At 38.6% G+C, this 27720-nt stretch overlaps 1 pseudogene; it reads right to left on the bottom strand.

Annotated features, from left to right (window-relative positions):
- Window positions 1-112: 112 nt before the first annotated feature.
- On the bottom strand, window positions 113-27151 carry LOC114819258 (1-aminocyclopropane-1-carboxylate oxidase homolog 1-like; annotated as a pseudogene).
- Between the last annotated feature and the right edge of the window lie 569 nt (window positions 27152-27720).

The raw sequence follows: 27720 nt of genomic DNA, 5'->3' as shown, positions 1-27720 counted from the left end.
CTTTTTTTACTTTTCCTTTAGAGATGCTCTTACAAGATAGATGAAAACGGCTATAGATTGTAAATAGAGAAACTTTCATGTTCATATGAGTACTGATCCTCTGTGTCCAACTTCAAAGATTGAGATACGACAAGCCGGATGTGTCATCAAGGCCGTTTTTGTTGTAGTAAACAAAGAAATCCCTCACAGTTGTCTCCCTGTACTTTGGAGGATTGTCTAATAACTCTTAGATTGGTCCATAGAGTTTTGTCAACGGTAGCATCCCTGTACAGAAGAAGTTCGCAACAAATATCCTGGGCCAACATATTTTGCCAGTACCTTGTGTTGTATGCTCTTAAATCCATCATTTGATATGAGCTAAATAAAAATAAATAAAAATTAAAAAATTCAATTTTAAAACCCAAATTGGAATCTCAATCGAAACAAATTTAACACAAGAAAAATTATACAATTTAGAGAGGGTAGAAATACAGACAAATAAGAAACGGTATACATGGTATATTATAATTGAACAAACTGTTATCGTGTTATTATTACTTGATGTTGGGGATCGGAGGAAGTTTGGGCTAAACCCCACCTCCCCTGATCCCCAATATCCGACTCCGGTGGTTGATGAAAAATTCTAGGAACCTCGGTTATGCCCTCATCAACGAGGCCTTTAACTCCTTCTTTGGTCTCATCAAAAGCCTTTACCTCACTTTTCTGGTCGTAATTTGTTTTGGTAGCTACCATCTTTGTGTGTGACTAGATTTGATTCAGATCATAACTGGTTTGTTGATGTATGTAAGTGGCGTGAGGATATCATTTTATAATGGTTGAAGTTGACCACATAGAGATATTTATTAGGGTAATACTAGGGAGACCAAATTTTTAAATCAAATTTACAAACCAAATGATGTGTCACCAATAGGAAATAAACACGTTAATCAACATTTAAGTAATAATTAAATCATCAACCACTACGTCATTTGATTTGCAAATTTGATCTCATTAGCATTACCCTAATTATTATAAGGCCAAAAGATAATGCCAATTAAACTTCTGATTTGATTGGCAATGAATATCAACAAGAGATACTTAACATGTGATCACTAGTATCAATGTTTATGACTAAAACCTTGTTGGTTTTCAATTTTTTATCGAAGTCTCTGACATTAATGTAAAATGCATTCTAGGTTACTATATTCTATGCAGGTTACAACCTTAATAATTTTGTCAGATTGAAAGTTTTATCTTTTATATGTTTTATTTCTCATTGATTTTAAATTTAAATAAAGAAAAATGATAATATATAGCTCTGTCATTTGCGATCTGTTAATCGATTACACAGTTGATGAGAGGTAGCTAGAGTTAATTGACTTGGGACTATAATAATAGGTGGGGTCGAGGTGGATTTAGAGACATGTTTGTCGAGTTGCAAGCGTGTGTGGCTAGGGTTGGTGTTTGGGTTAAGGACAAGGCTGATGACAGGGTGGGTTTGTCTAATTTTTTTCATTTTGAAATTATATTTCTTTCTATTTTAATTGAAGAAGTATTTTTCTATAACATGTTGGTATAGTTTTATGAATTTTTAAATAAAGATTAGATGAAATGTTCTTAATTTGCAAATAAAAATGAACACGAGAACTAAATAGGCCGAATAGCTATAACACAGAGATCATTTGATATTTAAGCTAATAAAAAATTTAGAGAGTTTTCACGTAAACAAATTGGTCAACTCTTTGTCGTCATCTGCGACGGCTAACCAAATTTGCAGTCAAAACGGTGGTCGAAATGCGTGGGATGTTTGGCTTTATTTGGTAGGCGGCATGTTATGTTATGAATTATAACTGGAAACTTAATGTAAGCCAACATATTATGACTCCACGATATTTAAAGCCTACCGCATATTATTAGAATGAGGACACATATTTTGGACACATTTTTTAAGGTCCACTATTAACGTTTTCTTAACGATTTAATTGTGGAAAATTTAAACTTTTTATTGTTAAATTAAATAATACGAATTTTAGTATTTCCAGTAATATTTTTGTTTATTTTTCATTACAAATGAATGTCTTAATAATTTTGAATTTGTCAAATTTTTTACAAAGAAGATCTATGAATGATGAATTAAAATATTAGATTGTTCGGATCCTTGAAAACAATTATCAAATGAGAAGAAAAGAAATTGGGACTAAGTGTGTGTATAAAAATATTTGAATCACATTACCGCTAGTCTATTTTGAAGCTTTGCCCACCCTCCTTGATCCTGATCCTTATTAATTATATATCAATTAACCAAAACATAAAAAGCATGAGGTCCAAGAAAATAGTTGATTCACAAGAAAAATCTGCTTTTGTGGAAAACATAGCAAAGATAAGTCATGGGTTTTTTTATTCGAGAACTATTATTAACACTCCAAAAATCTCATTTAAAACTCCTCACAAATGTATTTTTCTTTCCAAATATAGAGAGTTTAAAGTGCAAAATACAAAATGTGGAGTGCCAATTGTAAACATGAAAATTCTGTATCGAATGAAACGAGAACAAGTGTACAAAGTAGATTTGTATTGATTTGAATTTGTAGGTTACAATCTGTGTTTACAACTTTTCCTCTGATTAGGTCTTCAAATTTGATGTAGATGCTTGATTGTTGATCCAAGGGTCGCGATGACTTGATCTCAAACGAATGGTTGAACCATTGCTTCAAGTTTTGAGCTTGAAAACAACGCGTGGATGATCTTCACCTCAAGAGTGCGGCAAAGGAAGTGTTTGATGCGAAATTTTGAAAATGGATAAATCGGCACGTACTTATTGTGCGTATTTGATTTTCCATAATCTTTGACAAAATACATTTGGCGCATTTTGAATTTTTCCTTGTGGTTGTAGGAAAAATGTTTTCCTTCCTTCGATAGGAATCCCGTTCAATTTGGCTTTAGGGAAAATTATGAATTTGGATACAATGATCCTTAGCCACTTAGCTCTCTTCTCCCATTGGCCTTGCATCAAAACCTTTCCGGAAAGTTAAGTTGTCACTAAAAACGTCCTACCTACTCAAATCGGCTGAAACTTGCCATCTTTTTTGCTTGGAGTTTGCTTCCTTCTTTTAGTTGGAATGTGCTTTCTTTTTTTGATTTTCCTTTTGCTATTTGGGTATGTATTTCCCTTATAGCATTAGGAAGCAATTGACCCCTATATATAGGACAATTGTGTATATTTTTTCCACAACACAACTCCTCTTACCGTGCACTTTGTTGCTTGGAGTTGTGGGTTTTCTTTGCTGCTGTGCTTGCCATGCCTGTTGTTGCTGCTTGGAGCTTGTTGCCATGTGTCACTTTTATCGTGTGGGGTAGTGCAAAAGACTGCAGCGTTTTTAAATTATGTAGTGCCTTTTGGTCATAACTTTCCTCAGTGGTGACGTAGTCGTGCCTCTTGTCGCTGCTGCTGCTGTTGTTCTCGGCAATTGCTGCTTGGAGCTTGTTGCAGTGCATCACTTTTACCGTGTGAGGTTGTGCAAAAGACTACAGCATTTTTATGTTGTGTAGTGCCTTTTGGTCACAACTTTCCTCAGTGATGACGTTGGCCTGCCCCTTGCCGTTGCTTGGTACTGCTCACTTTGATGTGCTCGATCAAGCTTTGTGGTTGATTTCTTTCATCGTTGCGACTTCATCAACATCATCCTTTGATGTTTACGAGGTTAGTCTCGCATGTCTTTTGTTTTGGTGAAGGAAAAAAAAATTCTTTTCTTTTCTTGCCGTGCCCTACTCTTGCTTATGTTGCCTTGTTTGTTTTGTTGCTCAAGTGTTTCAAGAACAATACCATCACCATTCTCACAAAGGAAGGTGATTCGTGAGATAGGGGAACGACGTTGAAGCTTTGTGCATCATTGACTGGACCTAAGGCACTTGTTCTTCTTGTAAAAGACATTCATGCACATTAAGTCATGGTCTTCTGAATAGCCTTGGGAGGTGCTGGACTTTGGTCAATCAACTACGAAGAAGAAGGCATGTACGTCGAAAATTCTGGTTTTGAACCCTTCGCATCATGTTTGTGATAATTCACCGGCTTCATTTAAGCTTCTTGGTGATCGGATTCACAACGGAGCTGTGACTTGCAAGTGTGCCTTGTCGACTACTGGGGAAGCTGCCTATGTTGAGTTTTACTTGGAGTGGCTTGAAGATGTCTTGAGCCGATCCAAAAATGTGCTTACCAACGTGGACCTTTATCACGCTGTGTACGTATCTTTGTTTAGCTACGGTTGTCATCCTTCCATCATTCATGCATTCTTCAAGCACTGGTGTTCAACAACCAACACTCTTCACACAGCTCAAGGGGAGATATTGATTTCGCTTTGGGATCTTCACAAGATAGAAGGCTTGCCAATCCAGGGGAAATTTTATAACGAGGTTGTTCCTAGCATGGAGGAGTTTTCTCATCGCAACAGCCCAGGATTTCCTACGAGTTGCCGCTATTTGTTTTGGGCATACCATAAGCTTTCCCAGGAGGCTCAGGGTGAGTCAAACATAAAGATTTCTTCATGGATCCGTTTTTGGTACTGGGATGCCATGAAGTACAAAAGACCTTAGAAGAAAAGTGGCTGCAACAAGACAACCAAGCTGAAGGGAGACTCAGATCCGTTAGGTGTCATTGGTTCAGCTGAGCACCGTGCTTCTTGCCAATTTGAAAGTGTTTGACAAACTTGGCGTAGCATCAGAGCACGTGGAAGAATCTTACTTAGCCGCTTGCTTAGCTTGTTGGCTTTGTAAGTTTGTTCTCCCCAAAGATGACGTTAACTTTATCTGTCCTTCAAGGTGTTTTCTTGGAGCAAGAAGCCACACTTTCTCAGCATCAAAAGAAGATTTCATGCTTAGAGCAAGGGAAATGTGTGGCTGTGGAAGTGCCCACCTTGTCTCCCACCGATGTAGAGACTTTGAAAACTTTGGAAGGCTTGCTTAAAGATCGTCATCGTAGTTTTAGGGACATAGCTTTCAAGTAATGTCTTTAAGCCTTATTTGCCTTTGCTCATTTTTTGTAATAAGGCTTTGTAGCCAAATTTTTTCCTTTAAAGAAATAAAGTATTCGTATTTGAATTTGCTCTTTATTCTTCAAAGTGTTTGTGTTTTGTTGGTGATGTGACTGTACTTGAAGTTTTGAAGTTTCAAGTTGCCTACGTACCCTTGGTGGAGGAGGGATCAAGTCATGACGTAGTTCAAATGAGTGATGGATGTTGGCGATTTTAATGGTGATTATGATGGTGATTTTGCTTTTTTGTTTTTTTGTTTTTTTTTTCGTTTTGCCGTACACAGTTTATGCTCATGCGGGCCAAGAGCGTTGGGGTTCGCCTTTCATGCTCGTGCCAACTAGGAGCATTTTGTATTATTTGGTGTCGTTTGCATTTTAGACTCATGAGGAAGGAATGTTGTGCCATTTTCAATTTAGGCTCATGTAGGCGAGGAGCATTGTGCCGCTCAGAGGTAGTAGCGCTTCAAGAATCTGCCGTTGATGGGTCGATCTTCAAGCCGTCTTCAGCCATAATTAGGTAGGTGCCATTGTTGTAAACTTCTTGTATTACGTAAGGTTCATCCCACTTTGATGTGAACTTTCTTTTTGTCTTGTGAGTTGTGATGATGGGCCTTCGTAATGCCAAGACAAGATCCCCAGTTGGGAAAGACCTTGGGCGGACTTTCTTATTGAAGGCCTTGGATAGCCGTCCTTGGTAGCATTCCAAGTGTTGTTGAGCTTCGAGCCTCCTTTCTTCGAGTGCTTCCAACTCTTGAATTCCCAGCCTTGTGTTTTCTTCTTCATTCAAGCCTTCTTGTATAGCCATCCTTAATGAGGGGATTTGACTTTCGAGTGGCAGAACAGCTTCCACGCCATATACGAGAGAATAAGGCAAGCTTGTGCAGGAGTCCTATGTGTTATCCTATATGCCCAAAGTGCTTTGATTATTCTTTCGTGCCAGTCTCTTTTTATTCGGCCAATCATCTTCTTTAGGAGGTTACACATCGTTTTGTCGAATGTTTCCGCAAGACCGTTGGTCGGAGCATGATATGTGGAAGACTTGTGCTGCTTGAACTTGTATTTCTCGCAGAGCTTGTCCACTCGTTGGTTGGAAAATTGTTTGTCGTTATCGGTAATGATGTAGTGAGGCACACTATATCGATAAATGATAAAACAGACGACAGCTTCCTTCTTGGCTTCCCTTAAGGGTACGGCTTCAGCCCACTTGGAGAAGTAGTCTGTTGCAGTTAAGATGTAGACTTCTTTAGCATATGACTTTGGTGTGATTGGTCCTACAACATCCAATCCCGATGTATCAAATGGCCGTGAAGAAACCATAGGGTGTAATGGCTTAAATGGTTGATGTATAAAGTTGGCGTGGAATTGGCAAGCTTGGCACATTTTGGCATGTTCCAGGCAATCGTTCACCATACTTAGCCAGTAGTAGCCCATCCTTTTGAACTAGAAGTGCATCTTTGGTCCAGATTGATGCGCTCCGCATACGCTTAAGTATGTTTCTTCTATGGCATGATTAACTTCTTCCTCACCTATGTATCTTAGAAGTACTCCTTCAAAAGAGCGTCAGTATAGTGCTCCTTTGTAGTAGAGGAAGCGAGGTGCTCGTCGACGTATTTCAGAGCGGTGTATAGGATCGTCTGGAAGCTTTACATGCTCTAAGTGTTCGATCAGCGGCTGTCTCCACTTTTCAGTGTTGATTGGAAGTATTGAGATAACGTTTGTATCATCCAATAACATTCCCATGATGGGCGAGATCACCCATCTCTGGCTAACTAGCACGTCTGCAACTTCGTCTTCTCCTAGCACCATACTTGAGGCTAATTTAGCGAGAGCGTCTGTCATTTGATTTATTTTCTTGGCACATGTTCTAGCATTACGACTTCAAACTTTTAGAGCAGTTGAGTTACTAGCTGGAAGTATAGGACGAGATCATTTTTCCTAACTTCATATTCAGTCAAGAGTTGATTGATTATGAGCTTGGAGTTGCCATACACTTCTAGCATTGTGATTTCCATGTCGACCACCATTTAGAGTCTGATAATTAGTGCTTGGTATTCAACGACGTTGTTGGAGAATAGCTCGCTTAGCCAAAAGGAATAAGGTAGTATTTGTTTTTGTGGTGACATGAATACTACTTCTGCCCCCACTCCGTCTAGATCCATTGAAGAACATTATCCATGTCGGGAAGATGTCGATGTAGAACACCTCATCGTCAGGTAAGTCATCTAAGATTTTCCAATCGGCTGGGATTGGATTATCGGTAAAGAAGTCTACTAACGTTTGTCCCTTGATGACTTTAGCTTAAACGTAGATGATTTCGTATTGATTGAGAGGCAACATTCATTTTGCTAGTCGCCCAGTCAAAAATGGCTTGGACATGACGTATATGACTGGGTTAGCTTTGGAAACCAAGTGGATGGTGTAAGCATACATGTAGTGTCTGAGCTTTTGGACAGCAAAGACTAAGGCAAGGCACGTCTTCTCAATTGGGGTGTAGTTAAGCTCGGCCCCAGAGGGAGTTCTACTTAGGTAGTAGAATGCTTTTTCCCTTTAGTTTTCATTTTCTTGCGCTAAGAGTGCTCCAATGGAACCTTTTTGTGTAGCAATGTACAGGATAAGCGGCTTTCCAAGCATGGGAGATCCTAAGACAAGTGGGCTCGTTAGGTACCTTTTTATGCTTTTGAAGGCATTGCGGCAATCGTCATCTCATACGAATGAAGTGTCATTCTTCATGAGTCGACTGAAAGGTTGACAGCGTCCAGCGAGGTTGGAGATGAAGCGTCTTATGAAGGCAAGCTGTCCTTGTAGACTTTTCAGCTTCTGTAGATTCCTTGGCTCGGGCATGCTTTAAATGGCCTTAATCTTTGACAAGTCTACTTCAATGCCACATTGCTTGACAATAAAGCCAAGGAACTTCCCATAGGTGATGCCAAATGCACATTTTAACGGGTTCATCTTAAGGTTGTAGTGCCGTAGTTTGTCGAACACCATTCGTATATCCGTCAAGTGATCAGATCTCGTCTTGGTCTTGACAACTACGTCGTTTACATAACATTCTACATTTTTATGTAGCATGTCGTTCAAGATCTTTTGCATTACATGCTGATATGAGGCTCCAGCACTTTTCAAGCCAAAAGGCATTACCTTGTAGCAGTAGATACCTTTTGGGGTGCGGAAGGATGTTAGTTCCTTGTCTTCGGAAGCCATGCGAATTTGATTGTACCCAGATGAGCCATCCATGAATGATAGCACTTCGTGGCTAATGGTTGTGTCCACCATGATTTCAATGATTGGCAAGGGAAAGTCATCCCTTGGGCAAGTATCGTTGAGGTCCCGAAAGTCTACACAAACACGTATTTGTCTAAATTTTTTAAGGACAATGACGATGTTAGAGATCCAGTTAGGGTATTGCACCTCTCAAATGAAGCCTACTTCGATTAGCTTGTCAATCACAGTCTTAATTTGTGGGATGAGTTCAGATCGATAGCATCTTTGAGTTTGCTTTATCGGTCGCGTTTCAAGCTTGATTGCCAGACGATGCACGACAATGGTAGGGTCAAGGCCGAACATTTCCTTGTAGTTCCAAACAAAGACATCTTTGTACTCCAAAAGCAGTTGGTAGTACTCTTTGATCTCATATGCGCTTAGTAGTGCATTTACGAAGATAAGTGTTGGCTCCTCACTTGTGCCTAGATTGAGCTCTCTGAGATCATCAACCATGGCTTGCCCCGTCTTTAAGTTATGGTGGCGCAGAAATGACATCTTTCTTGAGAACTTTGTTTTCCCGTCCTCTTAGATTGTGATATGGAAAACGACTTGGACCTCCTCTTCAGTGTCGCCCACTTAGGCTTGTTGGCGTGAAGATTGGCTAGTATGGATGATGGTGCACTTCTTTACCTTCGGTTGTCCTTTTTTGTCCACTTCTAAGGTTGCTTAGCGCTTCATCCTTGAAGGAATCAAGCTACGAATGTTATCTTTTTCTGCTAGACCGTCAAGCTTTTATTCTTTTGGCATTGTCTTCCTCTTCTTAGAAGTCTTCTTGGTTACTACATATTTTCTGAAGGCAGACCGCCGCGGAGGAGAGCTAGCCATGTTGTTTTGTTTCTTAGGTTTTGACAATGTTTCAAAGACAGAGCTTTAGGATGTTGGTGTGTTAAGCTGTTTGAAGATGAAAGTTTGTTTTTGACCTCCAATGCGATTAAGTGCCAAAATTCTGGGTTTTGAACGATTCAACTTATCGAAGATTGATGTTCGAAAGGCAGGTTTAGGCTCATCTTGATTTTGTTCAACGCTTACGCTGATGTGTTGAACGCTAGCGTTTTTTCGCTTTTCTTTAAATATTCACAGGTGTATTTAGTGTGAAGCCAAGTCCACCTTTGTTGTTGTCAACTCTGTAACCATGCTCGTTCAACCTTTTTTTAGTCTCAGGGAGGTCACGTTCTTTCTCGTTGACGGTGTTTACACTCTTCTTCCCAAGATTTCAAGAGGAAGTGAAATCATACCCAGCCATTGACATGAGTTTGTAGGCATTTGGGTCGAAGCTTTCCTCGGTCCTCTTGGTTGGAAGAGATCTTGGTTCCTTCCCTTTTGGCAGGGGTTATACGAAGCCTTATGGTGGCTTTTTTGAGATTTTAGCATCGCCTAGCTGTGTTAAAGGTAAAATTGTATTTACCTTAAGCAGCTTTATGTCGTTCTTATGCGGCTGTGTACCGGCTTTGCTTGTTTCAAATGGGGATTGCCCACTCTTTCTTCTCGACATCGGGATGTATCAAAAGACAGGTGTGTTTGATCCTATTGAAGGCGTCACATTTCTTTGGTTGTTGCGGGCTTAGCAGGCTCATCGTCATTTTCGCTTGGAGATGGCACGGCTTCCCCTTATTTCTCTTTAGGCATCGCTTGCCACTCATTTTTTTTCGGTGCAGCTTTGCCTGTGGACTTGATCTCTTTTGGAAAAGCTTCAGGCACCATATGTTCATCCATGTAGAACTTGGCGTCCGCGAAGTGGGATTTGGCTTCGGTGAATGGCTTGGTGTCACATTGTATCACCTTCACCCCTTCTCGGTAAAACTTTAGGCATTGGTGGAGGGTGGACGACACTACTCCATTTTCATATATCCAAGGCCTTCCTAAGAGCAAGCTGTAAGAAGTTCTCGCATCAATCATGTGGAATAGCGCGCTTGATTTGGGTTCGCCAATGGTTATCCACACTGACCATGCCCATCGCTTTTTGTTCTCCTTGGTTAAAACCTTGGATTATGAGGCAGGTTTGGGATAGTTCATCCACCTTGATGCCGATTGTAGTCATTGTTGACTTTGGCATGATGTTTATGGTCGATCCATAATCCACAAGCATGCGGTTGACTTTGTGCTTCCTTACGTACCCAGAGATGAAGAGATGACGGTTATGAGGCTTTGATCCCAACAGAAAATCTATGTCAGTGAAGTTGATTACATCATGGGCAGCATAGCATATGGCATATTCATGTGGCTGAAGCTTCAAGCCTTCATCCTTACTTTCTTGCGCTTCGTGGACGTCAGGGCTCGCCAAGATTGCTATTAGTGCTATTCGCATCTCCTTGGGCAATCATAGCGTCTTCTCAATGCTAAAGTATGACGCCAGGCTTTCTTCGGACATGGGAGTTTTCTCTTCCTTGAAGGCGATAACTTTGCCTTTTGAGGGCTATTCTATCTCTACTTCAACGATGTGACAGACAGCAGTAGTGCATTATTGGAAGAAATCCTTCGGGAAGTACTCGTGAAAGGAGACGAGAATGCGTGGCTCTTGCTCCATAGGTTCCCCAGTAAACGTCGGCTTAACAGCTTTTACATTTTTCTTGGGCTTTTTATTGTTACAGGAACATCTTGATCTTTTCTTGGTGCTATTTGTGCTTTTTGTGGGTTTAAAGACAGAGATAAGAGGCAAAGATGTCCCACCAGGCGTGCCAAATTTATAAACATGAAAATTCTATATCGAATGAAATAAGAACACCTGTATAAAGTAGATTTGTATTGATTTGAATTTGTAGGTTACAATCTCTGTTTACAACTTTTCCTTTCATTAGATCTTTAAATTTAATGTAGATGCTTGATCATTAAACCAAGGGTCGTGATGACTTGATCTCGGATGAACGGTTGAACGATTGCTTCAATTTTTTAGCTTGAAAACAACGCGTGGATGATCTTCAACTCAATAGTGTTGGAAGTATGCCCACAAAGCCACTCATTTGATGTAATAGCTTTTGGAATACTTATTGTATTAAACTTTTATATGTTTAATGAAGGGCAAAGCTTATTGTTAATCACTATTTATTGTATCATGTGTTTAAGAAATAAGGGAATCCAAGGAATGTATTTGATCTAAGAGATAAGTGATTTAAGTAAGTTAGATTATCGAGACCTTTCTCTTATGTTCATTCCTAAAACGTTCCTAGCCATAGGATTGCCAATTGGGCATTGACAATCCGCTAAGGTTAGTATGTGTTATGTCGACTCAAGCGTGAGTATGACTAGTCTCATGTCATTTAGTGTTGGACACTAAGGCAAACACATAGGTGCTCGAAAGAGTGATCGAGTACACTGAACAACGATCAAAAGAGAGTTCGAACATACATGTCATGTAAGAACTCGAAAGTTGCAATATGCAAAGTAGTCCTTTGACCTGAGGCATCATTGATGTCTAATGGTTAGGTCCTTGATCTTTGATCATGTCAAAGGCATTCCATTGGAGTGTCCACGGCATTGTTGTGGTCAAGCTACCTAGTCATGTAGGCATATGAATGCACAACAAGGAATCTCTAACCTTCCATGGTGGAAGGAGAATACTCTAAGATATGATTCGAGAGTCTTTGGCCAAAGCATATGAATATGACTTAGGAAGTTTGTTCCAAATCATATTCAATTGAATCATATATATAAGTATCACATTGGATAGTAGACATGAAACAAACTTTCACCAGAAACAATGTGATTAAGAGTATTGTATTAGAGAAGGACCGTATTGCATTGTAGTTGTAACTGGATAGGTTCTCCAACCACTTCTACTTAGCTTGGGTAACCATGATATGCTGCTAGGTGTCACTCATGGTTTGTGGAAGCCCTAAAGATTAGCAAAGACTAATTTTAAGGGAGAATTGAAATGTGGTTTCAATTCATAATCGATCGTTAAGAGTAACAATCGCCCACTACATCGCTAAATGGAACCTAATGGATCGTACACCGAGTAAGGATGTTGGTGAAGAAATTAAATGAAATGGATAAGCAATTAAATGGTTTAATTGAAGAATGGTCAAGGTTAATTAATTAGTTAATTAATTATACGAAATGTTCGTATTGGGCTTATATGTTGGTTTTGGGTTTCGGGGCCCAAAAGCGTTTTGGTCCACAAGGCCCATTATGTTTAAGTTGTATGACAACTAAAACAAAATGGGCAATTAGCCCAATCAATTTGATATGGCCGGCCATAGGGTGAGAAGTGTCAAACTTGGATTAATTACAAGTTTGCCACTCACATGTGATGAAGTATAAATTCAACTTTATAGCTTTATTTTCATTTAGGGTTTTTCTTGGTGAAATGAGATGAAACAATTTTCTCTCATTTTCTCTAAAGAGGCCGGCCACCTAGGGAAGGAATAGCTAGCAATCTCTTCTTCCCTAAGTCATCCATTTCATCTTCACATCACATCCTTGGTGAAGAGACTTAGAGACATCAAGCTTTTGATGTTTTGGAGAACAAATCCTCAAATCCTCAAAGAAGCAAAAGAGCACAAAAGGAGGAAAATCACAAGGAAGATCCAAGGAGCAAGGAGGTGACTTGAAGGCCCTCCACTTGGGTGAATCCCTTGTGTAATCAAGGATGAGCTTCAAGGGTAAAGAAACTCTAAATCTTTCCTTCTCTTTAATGTTGTTAAAGAGTTTATTGGTTCACCATATACTAGGCTTTGAAAGTCATGGGTTTTATGAATTGTTTTTGAATGTATGCCTACTTTAATGTGTTAATAGTTTGCATATGTATTCAAATATTCTCACATGTTCTTAGCTAGGACGAAAATTTTCCTTCAAATAGTGCGGCAAAGGTAGTGTTTGATGCGGGATTTCGTTGCTTCAAAGCGCTTGCCAACTTGATCTTGAAACGAACGTTGCTACAAGTTTATAAGCTTGCAACAAGGTCTTGAAGGAATCCGCACGAGCACTTATTGATTCTTCAAGGGAGAGCTTCAGCTTTGATCGAAAGAACACTTTGGGTTTTGTTGAATGTTCTTCGAAGAGAACTTTGGCAGCGTATTAGTCTTCAAAGATTTATGCTGAGGTTCTTTTGAATGCAAGAATTTCGACCTTCATGCTTATGGGAGGCCCTTGTATTTATAGGCTTCTCAAGGCTTGCCCTTGGGATGATTTTAGGCATGTTTTGTGTCTTAATTTCAGCCACTTTACTCCCTTGGCCAAATTTAAGGATCTCGTTACCTATTTCATGAGCAATCTTCAATTCTTACTTGTTTTATGAAGATGTTTTAGCTTTCTTTCCAGTTTTAGGATCAATTTGGATTCCCTAGCCGAATTTAAGGGGGATTCTCCCTTATTGCCGAATTTTGGGGAAGTTTTATACTTCATTTGCTTGATTTGTGCCACATGTCATTGATGACTTGTCCATTTGTTATGAGTCATATGCCACATGGAGCTTTTCAATGCATCATTTGTATGCAATGAAATTTACATGTCTACACCAATGACAATTCCTTTTTATCAAACCGCAATATATATACATAGAACAATTATGCATATTGGAAAAAAAAAGGGAATTGAATAACCCATTTACAACTTCTCTTGAACAGCCTCAATTCCACTACAGAAACCATTTGTTCATTGCTGTTTCTACTCCTCTAGGTTTAAATTCAAACCTTGAAATAAGACAAGGCAAATGTTCCGTCAAGGCATTTTTGACTGAAATCGGAATGATAGTCCTTTATAGTGATCTCCTAGTACTTTGGAGGATTTTCATTTTTTTAATATTTTTTTTTGGAGAAAGGGTAAATATATTGCCAACAAAGAAATATTACACAAAAAGGGTCCAAATACACATTGTGAACAAAAGAAAAAATGGACCCTTAAAACACACATTACAAAGCCCAAAGAAAGCTTTGGAACCCAGCATACACACACCACACAACAGAAGAAACCCTAAACCACACCAGCTACTATAGCAGTTCCTCCTACCGCCGAAACTCCCCACAACGAGTCGAAGCCATCTCCAGCACAAGGACCTACCATCATATCATCTTGAGTTCCAAAGTTGAGGAAGAAAAAGTTGCTCCACCATCAACGAACCACCAAAACGATCGCCACCATAGAACAAAGGAAGCCCATGGGAAGAAAGATCCCATGAATGACAACGCCAACAAGGACAAACACTGGGAAGAACCTACAAGGGCCAACAAAGGTGGTGGTGCGAACACCCAAGCCAAAACTCTACACACCCTCCCATAGAAAAGCGACAATTCACGATTAAATGGAATTAAAATTAGGATTGGTGGAAAGAAAATGGAGCCAAGTGATGACGATGATATTGGGGAAATGACCAAATGAGATTATAGAAATGGGTGAACGAGATTTGAGGCTGGGATGATGAAAACAGAGGCAAAAAAAGTACGAGGAAGATGAGATTGTGGGAAGATCTAGATGGAAATGGGGTTGGGGTTATTGCAAAAAACAGTCGGAGAAAGAAAAAGAAAAAGACAAAGGGAAGTTAAAGGACTGCCAAAAAAGCTGGCGACAATGCAGAAAGTTGAAAACGAAGTCACTCATACTGCTGGTGAGAAAGGCTCTCACTAGACGACAGAAAATTTTCCCTTTGGAGGATTTTCTTCTGATAATAACTCCTTCATTGGTCCATAGAGTCTTGCATATGATAACAAATGTTGTGAGAAAGCATTGAATATGAAACCAAGAAACAGAAGAGAATGCTTTGAATGTGATAATTGTCTTTTTCTCATTCTGAGGTATATATAATCATGTACAATCCTAGTACAATAAGGAAAAAATAATTACGAGCAATCTATCACCTAAACTAGGAAACCCAAAATGATAGGAATCCCAGAATTAAAGGAAATATTATACAAGATCACACTCCACCTTAAGTTGGTGCATATATGTTACATATGCCCAACTTGTCCAAAAACATTGAAAACTTGTCGCTAGAATCGGCCTTTGTAAGTATATTTGCCACTTGATCCTCGGTCCTAATTGGAGAAAATTCAATTACTTTTCCTTCCAATTTTTCTTTAATGAAGAACCTATCAACCTCCATATGCTTAGTCCTATCATGTTGTACCGGATGATGAGCAATATCCCTTGTAGCTTTGTTGTCACAGAATAGCTTTATCGGCTGACTATGGTTAACCCACAAATCTTGTAATAGAAACTTAAGCCACAAGAGTTCACAAATACCAAGAGCCATGCCTCTATATTCTGCTTCTACGCTCGATCGAGCTACTACATTCTGCTTTTTACTTCTCTATGTTACAAGATTGCGTCCAACAAAGGTGAAGTATCCTGATGTCGATTGTCGGTTATCTACTGAACCTGCCCAGACAGCATCGGTAGATCCTTTAATCCTAAAATGCTAATTCTTCTTAAACAAAATTCCTTTTCCTGGACTCCCCTTCAAATAACACAATATTCTCATAACCACACCTATATGTTGTTCTCCCGAATCATGCATATATTGACTGACCATACTTAGGGCATGAGCAAGATTAGGTCTCGTATATGCCAAATACATCAATCTCCCAACTAACCTCTGATATTTTCCTTTGTCTATTGGTACTTGATTCTAGTCAATACTCAACTCCGTTCCTTCAGCCAACGGAGTTTCTACAGGTTTATATGCTAATATCGCAGTCTCCTTTAACAAATCAATAATATAATTTCTTTGGGACAAAAATATTCCAGACTTGCTTCTTGATACCTCAATTCCAAGAAAGTACTTCAGAGATTCAAGATCTTTCATTTCAAACTTCGTGGACAAATACTTACTTAGCGTTGATTCTTCAACTGGGTCATTTCCTGTAACCACCATGTCATCCACATATACAATGATTGTTGTAATCTTCTTATTGTTCCGTTTCAAGAACAAAGTGTAATCCCAATTGCTTTGTCTATACCCAAATGCCTTCATTGATTTAGTGAACCTGCTGAACCATGCTCTTGGTGACTACTTCAAGCCATACAGTGACTTCTTTAGCTTACATACCTTATCCTTGTTCATGTCCATTCCGGTACATCCCGATGGAAGCTCCATATAAATTTCTTCAATTAAATCTCCATGTAGGAATGCATTTTTGACATTGAACTATTGAAGTGGCCAGTCTAGGTTCGCTGTTAGGGATAATAGAACTCGAACGGTATTGATCGTGGCTACTAGCGCGAAGGTGTTCATGTAATGTTTGCCATATTTCTGAGTGTCCCATTTGCCACTAGTCTTGCTTTAAACCGATTAACAGTTCCATCAGCTTTGTATTTCATTGTCATTTATATCCCACAGGTTTCTTACCCACTGGCAAGTATGATAGTTCCCAGGTAGCATTCTTCTTCAGCGATCTTAATTCCTCATTCATCGCTTATTTCCATCTAGGATAGGCTAAGAATTCCTGCACATTGTTAGGAATATATAAAGTAGACAATTGATTTACAAATGACTTATTTGATTCAGACAGGTGATAAGTGGACACATAGTTGTTTAATGGGTACTTCACTCTCGAGTTATGAATTGGTACGCTCACTGAATATGTAGTTTTACACTTAAGGTCTGCCTCATAAGTAGGTTTAGGGATACCTCGATTAATTCTTTTCGGGAGACTACAGAGCAGTGGTCCATCTAGCATAGAAGACGATTGGTTATGAGAATCATTAAGGGACGAGTTGGCATGTACTATTTCTTCTACAACTATGGGATCTAGCTACAAGGGAGCCGTGTCACCCACCATCTTAGGTTCCGCAAGAAGCTGTTGAGCAGCAACAACCTGCTTGGAACTAGGCTACTGTGTAGTTGGTGTCTCTTCGGTGGTAGGCTGTTGTATTATGGCCTGCTGCTCGTCGGCAAGCTGCTATGCAATCAGTATCTTCTGTTCAGTGGTGAGTGGCTGCACAGTAGCTTCCTGCTTGGTTCCATTATCGAACAAGTAAACTTCCTCACCTTGAAACTCCCCCTGAAGTGAAGACTCATCAGAACCACAAAGCATCTCTGTTTCATGAAAAGTGACATCGGTAGCGATAAACATTTTCTTGGTTTGAGGGTGATAGCAACGATAGCCTTTATGAGTAATAGCATACCCCAGAAACACACATCAAAGAGCTTGAGGTTCTAGTTTGCTTTGCCACTGGGGGAGTGCACATGGACAAAAGCCACACATGCAAAGACTCAAGGGGAGAGGTTGGGAACCGATGGGCAATTGAGCAGGGACATAAGTGTCTAAAATGGTGTTTGAAATTCAAGAAAATGAGATTGGAGCTAATTAATAATGTAGGCAGCAGATGTGAGTGCCTCACCCCAATAATGCAAGGGAAACCATGCCTCAAGGAGAGATGCATCAACCATTTCTAACAAATGTCAATTTTTTCGTTCAACAACCCCATTCTGCTGAGGGGTATACGAATATGTAGTCTGATGAAGAATACCATGCATATCAAAGAAAGAACGGAGCTTGGTACTAACATACTCACCTCCATTATCACTGCGAACCACCTAAATGTTCATATTATATTGGACCGAAACATTTTGTGAAATTTTTGAAAGGCCATAATAACTTCACTTTTTTATTTTAACAAAGTAACCCAAGTCATTCTCGTACAATCATCAATAAAGGTGACAAACCAATGAGCTCCACCAAGATATGGGATTTTTGAAGGGCCCCAAACAACCGAGTGCACAATCATAAAAGGAACAAAACTCTTATTTAAACTTGGAGGAAAAGAATTTCGATGGCTCTTAGCCATTTCACACACATCACACTTAAATTGAGAAACATCATTTTTCATAAACAAACAAGGAAATAACTTTTGCAAATAACCAAACGAAGCATGGCCAAGACGACGGTGCCACATCCATACATTTGACACTTTATTATTCTCTGTTAGAGTCTCATTCACTAACAGTGCTTGAGTGAGCAATCCCGAGCTACTGGAATTCAACTCAAGAAAATACAGCTTCCCTTGTCTAATACCATAACCAATCATCTTTCGCATCCAGATATCCTTAAATACACAAAAATAAGGCCAAAGAATCACCAAACAGTGTAAGGTAAGGGTTATTTGGGCAACCGACAATAAATTATAATTTAAGGTGGGAATCACAAGGACAGTATCAAGTCTCATGGTATCAGAAAGGGAAACAGTGCCTTCCCCAAGAACTAGGGCAACATCACCGTTAGCAACATTAACCTCGGTGTGAGTGGAGTTTTTTAGAGAGGAAATATGTCTAAAATCACAAGTCATATGTTTAGTGGCTCCAGAACCAATTATCCATGTATTATTCATAACAAGAATGGAAACACTAAGTGCCTTACCATCGATACCTGCCACGGCAATTAGAGCTAATGCTTTACTTACTACATCCTTAGTTTCTGCAACAAAAGCTCGAGTTTTATTGAATCGAGGGTCATGTGTCTTATCCCAATTTTTGAGATACCATATCAGCTCGAAGCACCGCCTCTTGGAGTGTCTCATCATGCCATAATGTGGACATTTACCCTGAGGACAATCATGACTTGACTGGCCAGTTCGTGGCTACCCAGTCTTACTCTCCGACCCACCTCGATTGGTTCGGTTGAAGAAGTCATGAGCCTTGGCTACCATTGTAGTCGGTTCTAAGCTTTGGCCCTCCATCTTTATAGCTTCCTCGAGATCCCCTTCACGACAAACGTACGCATAAGCACCCTGAAGTCCAAGTGATGGGTATTTGCGCAATATTTCTCCATAAACATGATCAAACACATCATCAAGTCCACCAAGAAACAAATACAATCGTTGTAGCTCAGTTGTCTTCTGAAATATTAGGACATGTTTTTCACATGCCATGGCCACTTTGTTAAAGTGGTCCAATTTCTAGAAAATCTCTGTCAATTCTCCAAAGTAGCTAGCCAACGGCCACCCATTCTACCTAAGACGTGAAGCTTTCTGATTCAATGAATAAATCCTAGCCTTATTATTCTCATCAAAATAGGCAATATTAAGAGCATCCTAGATCTCTTTAGAAGTTAACAATCCAATATATCATTTCATGATTTCCGACTTCATTGCCGACAATAGCTAACTCTTAATTGTCTGGTCTTTAGATAACCAATCATCATATTTGGGATCATCTTCCATAGGTGCCTTGATAGACCCATCTTCTTCCTTCGAGCGATATGAATTTGACTAAGAGAAGCCCATAAATCGTAGTTCTTCTCATCCAAACCCATCATGATGTTGAAGCTTGAATTATCCAGCTAGACCATAACCAGGGCAGTGGCGGGAACAAGTTGGTTGTTCTCAGAAAACATCTTTCACGAATAGTGATAGACTTATGCAGCGGCAAGGACACGCGGGCAGCAACGACACACTTCGCTCGCTGCAGTTCGGGGTAGAAATGGAACACAGCAACAACTTCTCGTTGCTCGCTATTTGTCGAAGACGCATCAATGGAGTTGGGCACGGCTTAGTAACACAAACCCAGTTAAGATTCGAAATTTTTCTTTCCTTTTTTACGACCTGGCTTTGGTGACAAGAAAAGAGTTCTTTGAATGTGATAATTCTATTCTTCTCATTCTGAGGTATATATAATCATATACAATCCTACTACAATAAGGAAAGAATAATTACAAGCAATCTATCACCTAAACTAGGAAACCCAAAATTATAGGAATCCTAGAATTAAAGGAAATATTATACAAATCAACAGAAACTAATATGGAAAAACATGACAAGACAAACAATACAAAGTGACACCAAGATTTATATTGATTTGGCCTAAGTCTACATCCAATTCAAAGACGGCAAGGAAATTCCATTAATAATTGAAATGGAGATTACAAATAGAGTTTTACTCTCAAACCCTAATGACTTTCACTCAAACAAAGAACAAATGGAAAAGATGAAAATACATATCAAATCTTTAAGTGAGTGATTACCTACAAATGGGGAGCAACTCTTTCTTCTTTTCTTCCAAAAGAGTTCTCTATGGTTTCCTATCTAAAACACAAAAGGTTGCTGCCTTATATACAAAATCTGGTCAAAAACTAGCGACTCGCTTTGCTTTCACATGAGCAGCTAAAGGCTCATTTACTCTGGGCAGTTGGGTTGCTGGGCTCACAGAATTGAGTCACAATCCAACAACAAACCTCTGATAAACAAGCTCACGGCATATATTCTTAGATTTGTTAGTGCTCTGTGTTCTACACTTCTGAATCTATCATTTGATAAGCAAGAACTCCAAATAATTCACTATAAGATAACCTAAACTAGGGAACTTAATCGAAGAATTCAAAAAATTCTAATGATCCTTTACATAGCAGTAATTTTTTTTTTAAATGTATAACATTCAGAGTGGAGAAAGATATAAAAGATGATGAAGATGAAGAATGGGTACTTACTCATAAAAGATCTCCAATGTTAACCACAAGAGCTCCCCGCATTAGCGGAACATCAATCCACTTCTTGTGAGGAAGAACTTGGAGACCACTAATATGATCTTGCAGAAGTATCATGAGTAAGCTCAAGTCACCGTGCTACTAGAGTTAATGATATTATGAGTGCATAGGATTATGACAAGTCTCTATGTATTATTGGTAGTGGTATTAGTTGGTTAGTAAAGAGATGTATAAATGCCATGAGTTGTAATTATTCTAAATAAGTTGAATAAAAAGAATTCATTCAGTTTATAACAACTTTCCCTCTCTACTTTCTCTCCCTTGCTTCCTTAGCTCTCAAGGTTTTATATTGTTTTCATGGTATCTTCGCCAGGTGTGTCTCACGCCTCCGGTTGACGATCCTTCATGCTTCCACCGTCATTCTTCGCTAGTGATCGGTGCTTGGTGGTGTCTCCGATAAGCTATTTCATCTTCTTAGGTTGTAAATTTGGTTTGTTGCTTGTTGTTTGCGCTCGATTGTCAATGATTTCTTGATCGGGATTTTTGTATCGATCAATTTTCTAGAGTTGTGATCGTCTTCGTGCACCTGGTGTTGTCGATTCTTTTGCCTTTTGTTTTCTCATTATGTTAGTTCTAAGCATTGGAGTCATTTCTCTATGAATCTATAACTCTAAGATTTCGGGGTTTTGTGTTTTGTCTACTCAAGATTGTTGATTTCTTGCAATTAGTGGTTTGTTATGGTTGTTAGTGGATTCATTCGCAGTTGTGTGTCGTTCGAGAATATTACATTGGTCTACCAATTGTTGAAGTTTTCTTATTCATTTTCCCGTGAGCTATGGTGACTCTTATGCAATTAGCTCTTACACAATCACCTATTTCGTCTTTAATTCCGAGTGTTGGGAATACTGTCATGGTTCAACTTCATGATTCTAATTATGTTACCTAGAATTTTCAAATGGAACACCTATTGGAAGGAAATGGAATTGCTGGTTTTGTGAATGGTTTTATTCCCTGTCTTGATAATTTTGTCGATTCTGATTCTGAGGACGAAACTGTTGAGAACAATCACCATGTCTCTGCTGCATATCAAGTATGGAAAATTCATGAAAAAGCGTTAATGACATTGATTTATGCTACATTGTCATCTTCTGCTTTGTCTTGTATTATTGGTTGTTAGAGTTCCAAAGAGATGTGAATGAGTCTTCGAGAACATTTCTCCAATGTCACTAGAACTAGTATTGTTCAACTCAAGATTGATTTATAGAATATTAAGAAAGGATCTGAATCTGTTAATGCATATCTTCAGAGGATCAAAGAGTCTAAAGATTAACTAGCAGTTGTTGGTGTAATGATCTTTGATGAAGACATTGTTATTGTGGCACTGCAAGGTCCACCAAGTGAATATAATACCAGCAAGGCAGGCATTCGTGAACAGGAAAATCTTGTTTCACTAAAGGAATTGAGATCTCAGTTGAAGGCAGAAGAAACAACCTTGGATGAAGCTACTAAACAAATTTTGTTGATATCTGCTATGTATACTCAAGCTTTTGGTTCTAACTTTAAGCATGGGAGTTCATCAGGGAGAGTCTGTATCACAAATGGCTCAAGGCTTTACTGGCCATCCTAGTTCAATACTGCCTTTATGCCAGTTCCATCTATGTCTCTTTAGGGGTTTCAGCAAGTGCCTCAAGGGTTTCAACAATTGCCTATACCGAATATGACTAATGTTCCTATGGATTTTGTCACTCAACATAGTTCTGGCTCATTCAATAATTTTCGAGGCAATAATTACAAAGGCAAGGGAAAAGGGTAGAAATTTCATGGTCACAACTCTGGAGGACAGTATAATGGTCCTGGAGGTTATGCTCAGCCTCAATATTATGATTCATCCTATTCATTTCAACATAATGCCACACAACAACCTATGCCCCAAGGTTATAACCCAAATCGAATCTGTAAAATTTGTGATCGTAAAGGTCATTATGCTTTGAACTATTTTCATCATGGCTGTCAAATATGCCACCGAGTTGGTCATGTTGCTGCTACATGTTTTGATTAGAATAAAACCTCTCCAGGATTCTTAAGGCATTCTTCACAGGGTGTATCTTCACCTATGCCTACTCAAATGAATAATGGACAATATGGTTAGGCTCCTATATGGAATCCATTTTGTACTCCACAGAATATAGTTTGACAAATTCATGGTTCACAGTTCTAATCTTCTGCCATGCCTCAAATGTATCTGTTTGCCATGTCTCAGTCTAATGCTCCACTTGCTATGCAATCATGTACTGGTATATCATCCCCGGTTCCACAACAAGATTTCTGGCTTCTAAATTCTGGAGCAACCAACCATATGACCAATGATCTATCAAATCTACACATGGCAACATCTTATCCATCCAATGATACTTTGACTAGTGCTAGTGGTGAAGGTGTAACTATCAAACATATTGGTTCTTCTTCTCTTTCCACTAAGCCACATAATTTCAAGTTGAATTATGTCTTGCATGTTCCAAAGTTATCTCAACATTTGTTATCTATGAATCAATTGTGCAAGGATAATAAATGTAGATGTATCATTGATGATGTTTGTCTTTGTATACAAGACAATGTCACTGGGAGAATGCTATTCCAAGGGCTGAGTAATAATGTTGTCTATCCACTTCCTATGTTCAAACCACAGAGGTTTATTCCTCATGTTTCTACTCCAGTTGCATATGTGGGTCAAAAAGTCTCGTTTGTCTTGTGGCATTGTCGATTAGGTCATCCAGCATATTCTATAGTTAATGCAGCACTTAGTAAATCTCATATTCCTTTTTCTTGTAAAGCTCAACTTCACACTTGTAAAGCTTGCTTGCAAGGCAAGTTTACCAAACTACCTTTTCCTGTAATTGCTCCATTTGAAGTAATTCACACTGATGTGTGGGGTCCCTCACCTAGTATGTCTATAAAAGGTTACAAGTATTATGTTTCCTTTATTAATGAGTGTACAAGATATACATGGATTTTTCCATTAATTAATAAAGTGCAGTGTTCTCTATGTTTGTTAATTTTCTTGCTTTAGTTTCAAATCAGTTTGCTGCTAATGTAAAAATTTTACAAAGTTATGGGGGTGGGAGAGTACTTTAGTACTCAGTTTCAAAGCTTTCTTCTTACCAAAGGCATTGTTCATAAAAAAATCTTGTCCTTATACCCCAGAACAAAATGGGTTGGCTAAGAGAAAAAATTGACATATTGTAGAAACAACAATTACCCTTTTACAACAAGCCTCGTTACCTTCAAAGTTCTGGTTTCATGCATGTGCTACTGCTACATTTCTCATAAACAAAATGCCCACACCTGTTCTTCATATGCAGTCTCCTTTTGAATTACTATATCATTATCCACCCAAACTGGATCATTTGAGAATTTTGGGTGCTTGTGCTATCCTTCTTTGAAACCTTAGAGAGTCAATAAACTTGAACCAAAAACTACTAAGTGTATTTTTTTTTTGGGGTATACTACTCAATACAAAGGGTATATTTGTTTTTCTATCAAAGATCAAAAGTTGTTGGTATCTAGACATGTTGTATTTGATGAGTCCAAGTTTCATTCTTTTTTTGGTTATGTCTCTTGTCCTCCCAAAGTTGCTCCTGACCATACTTCATTACCAATGCCTGTTATGCATCTAAATACATTCACAAATCCACTTCGCCTTCCAACCAGTTATTCCTTTCTTGGTTCACCACACCTCACTTCTCTTTCTTCTGGACGATAGCATGTTACTCAGTCCACAGATTCTCAACATAATAATTCTAGTGATCTTGTTCCTTCATCCACTCATGCTGAGGTGTCTTCAGAGGTTCTTCCTTTTGAATATTCAGAAGAGCATCCAAATACTAATGAGTCTAAATCTGGCATTGTTAAAAAGAAAGTGTTCTCTGCTCAAATAGGTCAGGATTCTAACATCAAGGAACCTCAGTCTTTTTCTACTGTAGTTAAGTCTATTCAGTGCAAATTACCATGAAAGAAGATATGGATGCTCTAATTCAAGAACAAACTTGGAAGCATGTGCTTATACCCTCTGGCAAGAACCTTGTAGGTTGCAAGTGGATTTACATGATTAAGAAAAATCCAAATGGTTCAGTGGCCCGGTACAAAGCTAGACTTGTAGCTAAGGGGTATTCTCAAGAGGCTAGTATTAACTACTATGAGACTTTTAGCCCTATGATACCAACCATAGTTAGATTAGTTTTGTCATTGGCTACATCTCATAATTGAAAGCTTAAACAGTTAGACGTTAAGAATGCTTTTCTGCATGGTTTTCTTGAGAATGAAGTCTACATGTCTCAGCCACAAGGATTTGTGGATTCTAGGCGTCCTAATTATGTATGCAAGTTGGAGAGATCTTTATATGGTCTTAAGGAGGCTCTTCGAGCCTGGAATGAAATGTTCTTCAGCTATTTACTTAAACTCGGGTTTAAGTCTTCATATGCAAACCCTTCTCTATTTGTCAAGTGTGATGAGTCTTCCATTATCGTTCTCCTACTTTATGTTGACGATATAATTCTCACTGGAAGTGATGATGTGAAGGTTCAAAGTGTCATTACTCAGTTAATCAATGAATTTTAAATGATAGACATGGGTCTCTTGCATTTTTTTTCTTGGTCTACAGATTGAGTATCAATCTCAGGGCCTCTTTGTTCTTCAATCTAAATATGTCAAAGAATTGCTTCAAAAGATACATATGTTGGATTGTAAACCTTGTTCTACACCTTGTCATCCTAATCAGAAGCTTCTGAATCATGGTAGTGAACCTATCTCGGATCCTAGTACCTACAGAAGTATTGTTGGGGCAGTGTAGTACCTTACATTTACAAGGCCAGACATCTCTTTTTCTATCAATCTGGTGTGTCAGTTTATGCATTCACCATTAGCTACTCATTTTGCTGCTGTGAAGCGTATTATGAGATATCTCAAAGGAACTATGAACTTAGGATTGTGTTTTAAGTCAGGATCATCTCAATTAAAAGCATATACAGATGTAGATTGGGTAGAGGATCCTAATGATCGAAGATCCACCACTGATTTTTGTTATCTTTCTGGGTGATACTCACATCTCTTGGATTTCTAAAAAGCAGCATACAGTGAATCGATCGTCTATTGAAGCTGAATATAGAGCAATGACAACCACCACTGCTGAAGTTATATGGATACAACAATTGCTTAGAGATTTGCATGTTGCTTGTTCCTCTGCTCTAGTTCTTCACTGTGACAATATCTCAGCAATGGCTCTTGCCACTAATCCTGTCTTGCACTCTAAAGCTAAACATATTGAGATCGATTGTCACTTTGTTCGTGAACGAGTTCAACAAGGGACAATTCTTTTGCAATTTGCGGCTTCTGCAAATCAATATGACGATATGTTTACTAAGGGGATGTGTTCACCCCAGTTCGCTCGAAATTGCTCCAATCTAATGCTTGGCACTTTGCCACATGAGCTTGAAGGGGGATGTTAAAGTTGATGATATTATGAGTGCATAGGATTATGACAAGTGTCTATGTATTATTGGTAGTGGTATTAGTTGGTTAGTAGATAAATGTATAAATACCAAGAGTTGTAATTATTCTAAACAAGTTGAATAAAAAAAAATGCATTCAATTTATAAGAACTTTCTCTCTCTACTTTCCCTCTCTACTTTCTCTCTCTTGCTTCCTTAGCTCTCCAGGTTTTATATTGTTTTCACGTGCTTGGTGGTTCCCAGAGTCAATTCTGGCTGTGGAGAAGCAGGATAGTAATGGCTTAGAAGCACAAGCCCCTCACTACAATCTATGTCATTCAAGTGACTTGGCTTTAGGCCAAGAGCCTCCGACAACAACTCCAACAGCAACTTCCCCAACTTCATTACTTGCTTCGAATATTCAACCAGTAGGTCTCTGCATATAAAAATTATTTGACAGAGATTTAAGTAAAATGGTTAGCATGTGCGGCTTGTGTGTCGTGATTTTAACTGTATTTCTCTTCTTACACATGACCATTTGTTCAATTGACACCCAGTCTCCAACTCTCCACTTTGTTAGAGGAGCCCTAAGTTCAAATCTCATGGATGCAAATTGTTAATTAAAAAGCAAGATTTTAAGATTTTACAAAACGATTCAATTCCTACATCATAGTGTAGAAATTAACAACCAAAAGTCAATACACGATCGAATCTCATCTAGGATATGAATAAATTCTAAATCAAACTAGTTACCATTATAGCAAAGAATTATAAATTATCATGCATATCGCATATACCTGCATACTTCTGGCAAGTCTTCCGGCTTAGGAGGATTAGGAGCCATGTAACACCCAAAACTATGCCTCCAACTAGTCGGCGGTGCACTATACATATCAAAGTTGTGCGACAAATACTTCGTCGTTCAAACGTCCAAACTTTCCTATAAATATGTGCTTCTGCTATCATTTTTCTTCACAATTATGTTCTTCTTTCGTGCTGGGATGGCGGATAAAAACAAGGATGAGAGTGTGCACGACGCCAACCCGCATGATTTAAGGGACCATTTTGAGTTTGCGCATGCGATTGCTATAGCCATGGGAATAATTGTCCCACTGTTGAGTGGCGTTATTGGGAAGATGTGCCCGAGAATGTGAAGAAGGCTGTGATGGATGAACTATTAGTAAGTATATTGTTGATGGATCAATAATTAAGTTTGTGATATTTTTAGTTTTATGTTGGAATTAATTACTTGCATATATGTGTAACAGTGTAAGTATACTCTTGATGATGATACGAACGAACAATTGATAAAGTTGATGGATGATGTGTTGGCAGGAGGTTACAGTCGGTGGCATTATGAAGTCTTGCGGAATGGATCAGGACCATACAAATAGTAGTTTTAAATTTATGTTTTGTATGACAATATTTAAATTGAAGGTTTTTTTTTTTAAGTTATGTATCTGGACTTAATTATGTTTTAATTCATGTTTAGTTATTTAAAGAATTGAATGGTTTGTGGTATTAATTATTTTTAGAATAAATATTTAAGATCATATTAATTTTAGAATAAAACTTTAAGGTAATATTAATATTGATTGTAATTATAAAGTTTACGTAA

The sequence above is a fragment of the Malus domestica genome, chromosome 16 (genome assembly GCF_042453785.1).
Source record: "Malus domestica chromosome 16, GDT2T_hap1".
NCBI classification, from domain to species: Eukaryota; Viridiplantae; Streptophyta; class Magnoliopsida; order Rosales; family Rosaceae; genus Malus; species Malus domestica.
The sequence above is the reverse complement of the archived record's forward strand: the minus strand, read 5'-3'. Positions and strand labels throughout refer to the sequence as shown.